We start from the raw sequence: 10,903 nt of genomic DNA on the forward strand, positions 1-10,903 counted from the left end.
CTGTATTGGTTTATTTTATTTTATTTTCTTCTTCTTATTCTTCTTCTTCCAATTTTCCTCTAGTGGTTTTCTTTTGGTTGATGATTTATTTTGGTTTAGAGGATTTTTGTAACATGGTGGGGAAGAGTGATGTTTATCTAGATAGGATGAGGGTTTGGTTATTTTTTTTTGTTACTTCTTTTTCAATGGTTCATATGGTGGTGAGGGTGATTCCTATGGTGGTGGAGACTTTCTTTGTGGATGAGGAAATTTGTATTAGGTGATTGGAGGTGATGTAGGCAATGATTTATTTAAGAGAATAGGATAAGTGGTGTCTACCATTCCAAGTAGGTGACTCTCCAATAAGGAGGGTGAGTCTAGTTGACAAGCTAATTGTTAGTTGAAGGTAGTTTTTGATCTATGGTGATGGAAGTGGCCTTCACTTTTATTATTCTTTTATTTTGGGTTTGACTATCTCTTTCTCTTGGCTAGGATAGTGGCCTTTGGTTCTCTCATGATTAGTAAATTGTTTATAGTTTTCAAGGGCATGCTCTAGTCTATTTCTTTTGGTTAAGTTTTGCACCAGGTTTGGAGGTTGTCTCAAACCTAGAAGGCAAGTGTAGTCTAAGGTTATCTAGGAGGTGGGCTTGATATTTATAATTTTATTCTACTTCTATAGTTTCTATAGAGCTGGTTGAGTCTTCTATAGAGGTGAAGACTTTTGTAGTGTCGATTTTCAACTCTTTTTTAGCTTCTTTTTATGGTTGGTCTCCATCTCCAGACTGATCCATCTCCAACAACCATTAATACAAATTCAAGAAAAAAATTACTCACTTCCATTCATTTAATTGATTCAACCCTAGACCTTCATTTATGTATAACTTAAATCTAGTTCTCACTACCTTCCTAAATTTGAAATTAAATTTATTTACAAGAGACTCATGTCCATCCATATCAAATCAACTAAACCATTTGTTTTACTTTCCAAATAGATCAACCAAACCCATTATTAACCATTTAAAGACAATTATTACATAATCCAAAAAACTATGTTCTAATAGTTGGTCATAAATACAAGCAAATTAAAATCCTAGCAAAGTGTTTTGTATGTATCGATAGTTCCCAACTTGTGCATATGTATTTTTTTCCCAATCTAGTTAGTTATGTAAAATTTTTTGGTGGTTATAGTACAATGACTAGGATATTATTGGTGAATATTAGCTTTAACCTCTAATTAAGAAGTAGGTATTATAGAGTTGTGATATTTTCTATTGGAAACAATACATCATTATTGGAATGGATATGTATGGTTATGGAATAGTACAAGTCTAAATAACCACTTTAAAACTATTTTCTTATAATGATCCCTTTCACATTTTATCAGTACCTAACAACAAAAATAATACAACCAGAGTTTAACCATTAGCAAAATACACATTAAACTTTTGAAGATCATAATTCAATGCTTCTTCATGATTATATAAACTACTCCACTGCTATAAAGAGGGAAAATACCAATTCAACTACCATATAAAGAATTTAACTTTTTTCAAATTTTCACAAAGCAATTTTTTTGTCATTTTTGCAATTTATAAAATAATGCAAAAAGCTCCAAAAATTCCAAATATTTAGAGTCCACTTGAGTAACATCACCCATCAACTTGCTAAGAAAGTACATTTATAGAAAGAAAGAAATTGTTAAAAACAAAAATTAGAAAATTTTAGAAAAAAGAAGTAAAAGATGTTTCTCAAACTTTATATGATGGAATTTGACCTAAAAAAAGTGCCAATATTTGGTCCAATGGAATGCACTCAATTAGCATATTTGTGAACTCTTAATGACACATTTTCCTATAGAATCCCTATGCAAATAGGGGAAGAGACCTAGTAGCTGCCTATACTAACTTTGTGCACCTAGATCTCCTAGACCTTAAGTCAAATTATGCCAATTTTTTTGGTGTATGTCCATAGGTAACTCAAGAGCTTAAAACTAAGGTTTTACTATTTGGGCCAAGGGTAACTTTAGTGGCTAATATTTTCCAATTGGCTAATCTCACTCATCAGGGTTTCCAAATTTGGCTTTTTTCTGCACTTTTGGGGTGTCCATGTCACTTGTGCTTTACCAAAATTGGGTTACATCCTTAGACCAATCACCAATAATAATACAAAATTATTTTTGTTTTAGGGATGACTTCGCCAATGGAATCTAATTTTTCTATGTAGCAAATTAAATATTTTTGCCTATAATTTTCAAGGCTTGTCTTAATTGATGGTCATGTTTGCCAATATTTGGTAAAAATTTATGTTACATTATAGATTAAGTATGCAGATTTGGCATGTGTCTCTATCCTAAATAATTTTTATGAAACTTTTTATCCTTTATCATTTTTCCAAGAAATAGATTTGATTAGGGACATGTGTCTTTACTTCGGGGAATTTCTTTAAAACTCAATGTCCTTTTAAAAGATTAGCTTGAAATAGGATTTAGGATCATCCAATAGTTCAAAATAATAGGGGTGCTTCCCCAAACCACTATTCAATATTTTTGAGGGAAACTATAATGATAAAAGTGGGCTAAATTTAACCTTAAAGTTTGACAAATAATTAGGCTCAATATAATAATAATAATAATAATAATAATAATACTAATACTAATACTAATACTAATACTAATACTAATAATAATAAAATAATTATTTCTAGGTATGTGTACTTTTTTCCATGATTTTCATCAATATTGAAAGATTCACCAGGATTTTATAGAATTTTCATATGATTGAAAAATAATCGCCAATAAAATTAAAAAATTTCCTACATAAAAATAAAAATTCATCAATAGAAATTAATTTCCCCCTGAACTAATGCTTGATTTGCCAAAATTTTATACATTTTTCTAAGGAGGGTTTCTTAAAGTTATCCATGGTTTGGGCATTTATGAATCTCTCTATAGAGGCCATGGAGTGTGAAGTGGTTGAAAAGTGCCATCTTAAAACACTTTCCCAATACCCATTGTATTCAACCCCCAATAGCCACTCACCAAAAAAAAAAGTACTTTTGACATAAATGGACCAATCAACAACCAAGCAAGCTAAAAAGTGATCAACTATTAGTACGTGTTATTGACTATTAGTATATGTGTTATCATTTTTTGGGACTTTTAAAAAATGGTAATTGCGAGGTATTGATCATGAAACCCTCACAACCATTGGACCCCCTTATGACTACTAGGTCTCTTTCCCTAGACAACCAAGTCAAATATTATGACCATTAGAAATATGTACGTTATGAAAAAATAACTTTAAACTTTTAAATTATATATCAAAAAATACACATATTTATAAAAATACATACAAGTCAAATATACAAGTTAGAATGAACAAATAGTTACAATTTCATTAATATAAATAAATCATTTATATATTTTATTTTTAATATGAAGAAATGAACTATAATGGAAATTCATTTTTATATAATTTTTTATTTTAGGTATAATAAGATGAGTTAGATTGACACTAGACATTCAATAAGTTATTACTAGAGGATGAGGTGGAGGATATTCAATTTATTTTAATGTGGACTTCGTCAATTGAACTCATCTCATCGAATGACAAAATATATGAAATTTTCAATTCACACTCCCAGCTCATCATGCTCATCGCATCATAGTATTGGACAAAATAAATAACAATTTGCATTCACACTATCCAACCAAATTAGGGTGCAAGGCTCAATCTTCAGACAAATTATATTAAAGATTGAAAAAAGTCAAACATATTTATTTTTTCAGATTCACTAAAACATAATGATTTTTTCTAAAAATTTTTGTTGTTTTCAATCAAATGCTGAAAATTTTAAAAAAATTCACTGTATTTTAGATTTTTAAAAATTTAGACAACAGTACATTTTGTAAGGAGGATAGCGTCCCAAATTGGTAGGTAACAGGAAGTTAACAAAATATATAAAATAGAGAGTTATGTATCTACCTACACTGCAACAAGGGACACAAATATATTAAACATAAACTATGGAAATGACTTGGAACCTTCTCTTTTTATAGAAACATAGAGAATTGTGAGGTTGCTATACTCATATTCAACCAAGTTTAGAATTTCATTGCTATTCAACTCTCTAGTCTAAACCCATTGCCCAAGTTCGTAAGAAATCAGAGATGGCTTCAGGGCTTGCTATTGCAGTTGCCCAAGGTGTGCTTGGAGAGCTTGGCAAGCTTGCGGTACAACAAGTTTTGAATGAGGCTTCGCTGCTGTTCTACTTCAGAGAGGACTTCAAATGGCTGCAGAAGAAATTCAGCCTTTTATCTTCTGCTCTACAAGACACAGATGACCATAATGTGAAGAAAGTCTCTGTGAAATCATGGCTTGAAGAGGTGAGAGATATTGCTTTTGATACACAAGATATTATTGATGAGTGTGCCATTGAGAACTTCTATACAAATACCAGTAAAGTGTGTGTGGGCAGTTGTGGTCAATTGATCATGAAGCATAAAATGGGAAAGGGGATTAAAAACCTCAAAGATAGGGTTAAAGATGCCTGAATTAAAAATCTTTAATTCGGGATGGACATGAGGTGAAGCTTTTTCATGAGTTGCCCCGTTTAGATCAACTAATATATCCAGATATCTATTGACTCAGTATAGTCGTTCATTCATTCCCTTTCAATACGCGGGTATAACTTTTCGTCTTGATTTTTCATTTCTCCCTAAAATTGTGACTACCTATTTAGATTTTGAATTCTACCCTGTAATAGTTTTAGACGTAAAAAGTTTTTAAAATTTTCCATACGGTTCATATAGCTCTTTATACATAAAAAGATTTCGTGGGTATGTTTTCCTTTAAAAAAAAAAAAATCAATGGCATTAAAATATATTTTTATTTTATTGATATTATTATTATTTTTTGTTAATTTAGTTTGAATTTTTATTTTTATTTTTTTATATATACCTTTTATTAATTTTACAAATAAAATTATATAATAGATATATCTTGATTTATTTTTAATAAATTTTACATTAATTTTAATTAAATAAAAAGGAGACATAATTTGTAAGGAAGATAACTAATAGAAATATTTAAGTTGAAAAGTTTAGATTGTGGTAAATATGATATTAGAAATATCATTTATGGAATACCAAATGGAAAGAAAATTCAAGTGCTATGTTATCATAAGAATGTAAAGATATAATTGTAATATTAAGTATTATACAAAAATAATATATAGATATGAAGTGGAAAAAATCATGTATTTGAAACAATGGTTATAGCTAATATCAAATGGAAGAAATACATGAATATGTACAATGGAGTGGATATCTTAAGTGTTTATTATTTTGATGTTTGTTATCACTTGTTGGGTTTATTCATACAAGAATATAGTTTTAGCCAAGGCTACTCAAACACTTGTGTGTTTGCAGCAATAAATATTAAGAGCTAATATGTTGATGTGAAAGGGTGTTAAATCACAACTAATTACAACCATGAGGATTTATTATAAGAATTTATTTGTAACAATCTTCACATTAGAAACTAACTAATATTGATCTTTTCAAGAAATTGATTCATATGATTCTAGAAATATGTTTTTGGGCATTTTTACATATGTTTTTGATTTTTTACATATGTGTGTAGGTTACTTCAAAGTATAAATGTATATGCATAATATATAGTTCTTGAGTACTACCTACTTAGGTAAGGTTTTTTGTGATGTTGTTACATCACACAAATGCGAGAAAAGTGGAAACAAACCAGTGAAACATAGTTAAAAAGTCAATAGCCATTCATTATCCATTAATCAAGATTTTACAATAAAATTTAGTTTTGCCAACTAAATATAATACAACATAATGATTAAGATGCTAATCTACACATCGAATATCCATTGTATGCCCATCTTAAGCATGATAAATATTACATCATGAGTTCTAACTAGTAACATTTTATAAGTAATTTCATCGATAAATAGAATGTCATTGATTATAATTACAAATAGACAAACATTTAGACAAAATCTCTCTAATAACTATCCATAAACCTTTTTTTTTTTTTTGGACAACTAAAACAAAGTTTAGAATCTAAAGTTAGACCACAAATATTAAAAGTTCTTATACAACTTGTGTCATATCTCAAAATAGAATTAAAAGAAATCAAAATCTAAATTAATTACATTTTATAAAATCTAAATTAGTCACAATTATCAATGTCTAAGTTAGCCTCAATTTTTAAAATATAATTAGTCCCAATTTTCAAAATAATTTTTATAGATGAAAGCTTTTACACGTCTTATTTGATAACTTAGATAGAGTTAAAATTTAATGAACCTAATACATCAAAAATAAAAAATTATTATCTTTAATTTTATTTCAATCTTCTCCATCTTCCTTCAACCTATCCTCTAACTCATCATATAATCTAATTTTAAAGTCTAATGAGAAAATTTAAGAACTCTTATACAACTTATACCATATCTTATATATAATTAATAGATTTTCAATTTTCAACATTAAACTTAGTCGCAATTCTGAATATTTAAATTAATCACCTTTTCAATGTACAAAATCAACTTATTACATATTTCAAATAGAGTTAAAATTTAACGAACTCCTGCTACCACATTAATATTTGAATGTGACAATTAGCAGCTTTAATTTTAATCCAATCTTCTCCACCTTCCTTCAACCTCTCCTTTGACTCGCCATTTACCTTTCTATGAACCCTTATCTCCTTTAGTCTCCTCAAATATTCCAATCCCTCCGGAACTTTCTTCACCCGTTGACAGTTCGATATCTCTAGCAGTACCAGACGTTGCATCGCTCCCTCCTCCAGTGCCGACAACTCCTCCAAAAGAGGGAACCCATGAATACCTAGCCTAACCAGCTTAGGAAATCCCCTACTCTCCCCAAACTTCTTTGGCAGCTCTTTGCATCTCTGATCATTATTCAAGACCATTTCTTGCAAGTTGGGGATGTTCCGCAGACACAAATAATCACTGCACTGATGCAATACTAGAACTCTAAGATTTACCATACCACATATCCAGTTTGGCACGGAGAAACGGACAAGAGTAAGTTCTCGAAGATCTTTCATGACATTCATTTTCTCTGGGTATGATGGAAGAATGCCATTCTCACCTGTGGGAGTTTTGTTCGACACTGAAAGAATCCTCATTTTCACCAACTGCTCAAGGATACCATCTTCTACATTTTGCAAGCCACCTGCGTCGGGTAAAGAAAAACTCATCTCCTCGAGATTGATGAAATTGCTGACGTCTTTAACATTCAATAATTTATTCTCTTCAGTAAAGAGCGGGATGTATTCTGATCTCAGTATCCTCAGCCTTGAGATCAGATTTGATATTCCTTTGGGAATATGACTATGAAGGTCGCTTGAGCAGCGTCTTATATCGAGATGGGAGAGAGATGTGAGGTCACCTATCCAGTCAGGTAGACATAAAATGGCAGTGCATCCAGAAACATCAAGATACTGAAGGCACCTGAGTTTTCTAAAACAGGCCGGCACCTCCGCAATCTTTGTTTGAGACAAATTTAAAAACCTGAGAAGCTTTAGTTTCCCGACACTTTTTGGGATGGCAGAGATGTTAGTCCCTCTGAAGTCTAGAACGCGGAGTAATCTCAGACGATCAAACAAGTGTTGTGGAATACTTGTAATATCTGGATTCTCAAATAGTGAAAGAGTTCGAAGAAATTGCTGAAGGTGAAGAGAACTTTCTGAAACTGCATCATTGGTTATACCTTTCTTGCCCAGTAGAAACCGGCGGCAGGTTGTTTCTTGTGAGGGAAGACTGAATTCGCACTTGTTTTCTTTACTTACATTAATAGCCAAATCATGTAAAAGTCATGCACGGTGTAACAGGAATTAACTGTGCTTAATTCCACCAAACATAGATTGACGAGTTGGTGCAAGCACTCTAACCCAATCTCCCACTGGTCTTTCTCATTTTCTTTTGGGACAAAACCTTCAGCTATCAACAAATATATCAAATAATCTTGGTGTATACAATTGAGGTTAGTATTCCGATTAAAATAGAACTTCGTGTCCTCGGGAAAGAAAGAAAAATAAGCGAAACAAGATTTGAGAGTTGAAGGAAGAGATTCGTAACTAAGCTTGAGGATTTGCATGGTGGAATCCTCTGCCCCTTTCACATTCTTTAAATGCCTCAGTTCCACTTCCCAGTCCACTAAGACAACAGAGTTTGACATGGATGCTGCAACTGTTTTAACAGCCAATGGCAACCACCCACATCTTTCTACAATTTGACGAGCCATGCTCCCCAGATGATGTGGAGGGCTATTTTCTACACTACCGGGAAAAGCGAAGAGGCAAAACAGCTTCCAACTCTCCTCCTCTGAGAGATGTTGCATATCATAGATATGTGCTCTAATGTCTCTAGCAACATCTTTGCTTCTGGTGGTAATCACAATTTTACAGTATTGGCCAGTGGGAAGACCAAGCCTTTGTATGATGTCACCATCTACACTACTCCTCCAAACATCATCTAGGACAATCAAACACCTCCTACCCACTAAATGCCCATGAATCAAATCAGCTACTAACACCTCACTTATATTACCGTCTATTTGCAAATTAATCTGCTTGGCCAGGTCACATTGCAAAGTTTTTACTGTACAAGTCTGTGATACAGAGATCCATGCAGAAAACTCATACCTTTGTTTATTTCCGTTGTAGACATGTTGGAGAAGGAATGACTTCCCTAGGCCGCCCATACCCACAAAGGCAACAAGACGAATTGCAGGCTGCTCGAACAATCTCACTATTTCCGCTGCCTTCTCCTCCACACCCACTGCTCGTGGGTCTGCCTCCAACACGACACTCCCTCTTCTGAACCGGGCTCCTCTTTCTGATGTACCACTAGTTGTGGGCTGATCTGAACGTGACACGTCATGAATTAGCTTGAGCTGTTCTCCATCTTGTATAACAGAGCTCACTCTATCTTTCAGCTCTTTGATCCTCTTTCCCATTTTGTGCTTGAAAATCAATTTACTACAACCGGGGACACACACTTGACAGCTATTTCTGTACAAGTGCTCAACTGAACACTCATCAATAATATCTTCTGCATCGAAAGCAATATCTCTCACCTCTTCCAGCCATGATTTCACACAGGCTTTCTTCACACTTTGGTCATCAGCATCTTGTAGAGCAGCAGATAAGAGGCCAAACTTCTTCTGCAGCCATTTTGTTGGAAATAAACGTCAACGCTTGCAGGTTGTCCTCGAGCCCCACGCCCATCTACCTTGTCAGGTCACCACATGCATTCATGGACGACAGGCATTCATTTTGGTAGGTGAGATTTTGAATTTGAACGTTGAGAGGGAAAATGGAATGTGACAAAAAGGAATGTTATTCATTCATTCAGTAGGTTTTAGTGCAGATCAAGCAGATCAGAAAGAAGTTGCAGAGAAGAGCAGTGGAAGAAGATCAACAGATCCAGTCTTCAGAGTGCAGAGAAAGAAGTTTGTTTATTTCATGCCTGTAGTTGCACGTCTTCTCTCTGATCATTCTGTAAGTTTATTGTTCATTGGATTCGACCTGTGAAGCAGTGATTGCTCCAGGCCTATTTTTGTATGCAGCCATTAGAGTTGCAAGTTTAAAGTTTGAAGTATTGAAGTCGATTGAAGTTTTAGGGTTATTTTAGGGTTTTCTGGTTGAAGCCGAATGCTCTCAGATTTGTAATAGTTTAAATCTCAGATTGAATAGAAAGAAAGCCAGCATACTTACTCTATTATTCTTCATCTTCTATTCATTGGATTTAACAAGTTTGGTTGAAAGCTTAAAGAATTTGGCTTTCTAGTTTTAATGGTGAAAGCATTCACATTGAAATATTTTCTAAGTTATATTTCTTAAGTTTGAAACAGGACACTCAGCATCTTCTTTCTCAGTTGGAGCCGAGCTCACTCGGCATCCATTGGTGCCGAGTATTTCCTGTGCAAGTGTCGAGCTCACTCGGCACCTGTTGCCTATCACTCGGCACCTTCTTGTGCCGAGCAAGTGCCGAGTAATTTCTAGCACTCGGCACCTTCCTGTGCCGAGCACTTTTCTTAAGTGCCAAGCAACCTGCCACTTGGCACATTCACGTGCTGGCACTCGGCAATTGTGAGTGCCAAACAAATTTTTAGGGTTAGGGTTGCAGTTTTAAGTTGTGAGTTTGATTTTAATCTATATTTCTCACACATTTGAAGTCTTGTCTGAAGTTGAGCAGCAGCGATGCCTCATTCAAAACTTGCTCCATCACAATCTCGCCAAGCTTTCCAAGCACACCTTTGGCAACTGCAGTAGCAAGTCCTAAAGCCATCTCTGATCTCTTATAGACACTGGATTTAAACAGGAGGAATGAAAAGAAATGCAATCAAGACTAATGGTTGAATGGGAGAATAAAAACTAGAGAATTCTTTGAATTTATTAGTAAAGGAGGCTTGTTGTCGAATATAAAGGTAAAGCTTATTTGGGAATGGAGTACACATCAATTATGCTAGTCCCCACTGCAGAGTCTGATAGTCTGACTTGAAAGAGAAGATCGAATATAGCTTTAATAAAGGCAGAAGAAGTGGGTTCTACATGTTTTGTCTATATTCGAATCCAAGGACACCTTCTTGCGTGGAAATAGTTAAAATAGAGCGGTGTTTTAATAAAAGTAGAACAAGTGGGTTTCACATGTTTTGTCCATATTCGAATCCAAAGACACCCTCTTGCATGGAAATAGTTAAAATGGAGCGGTGCTTTAATAAAAGTAGAAGAAGTGGGTTTCACATGTTTTGTCCATAGTTGAATCCGAGGACACCCTCTTGCATGGAAATGGTTAAAATGGAGCGGCGCTTTAATAAAAGTAGAACAAGTAGGTTTCACATGCTTTGTCCATATTTCAATCCAAGGGT

At 33.7% G+C, this 10,903-nt stretch overlaps 1 pseudogene; it reads right to left on the minus strand.

Annotated features, from left to right (window-relative positions):
• Positions 1-6,596: 6,596 nt before the first annotated feature.
• On the minus strand, positions 6,597-10,323 carry LOC149579855 (putative disease resistance protein RGA3; annotated as a pseudogene).
• Between the last annotated feature and the right edge of the window lie 580 nt (positions 10,324-10,903).

Source organism: Cupressus sempervirens, chromosome 1 (genome assembly GCF_028749045.1).
Source record: "Cupressus sempervirens isolate cs-2001-9-10 chromosome 1, ASM2874904v1, whole genome shotgun sequence".
Taxonomy (NCBI): domain Eukaryota; kingdom Viridiplantae; phylum Streptophyta; class Pinopsida; order Cupressales; family Cupressaceae; genus Cupressus; species Cupressus sempervirens.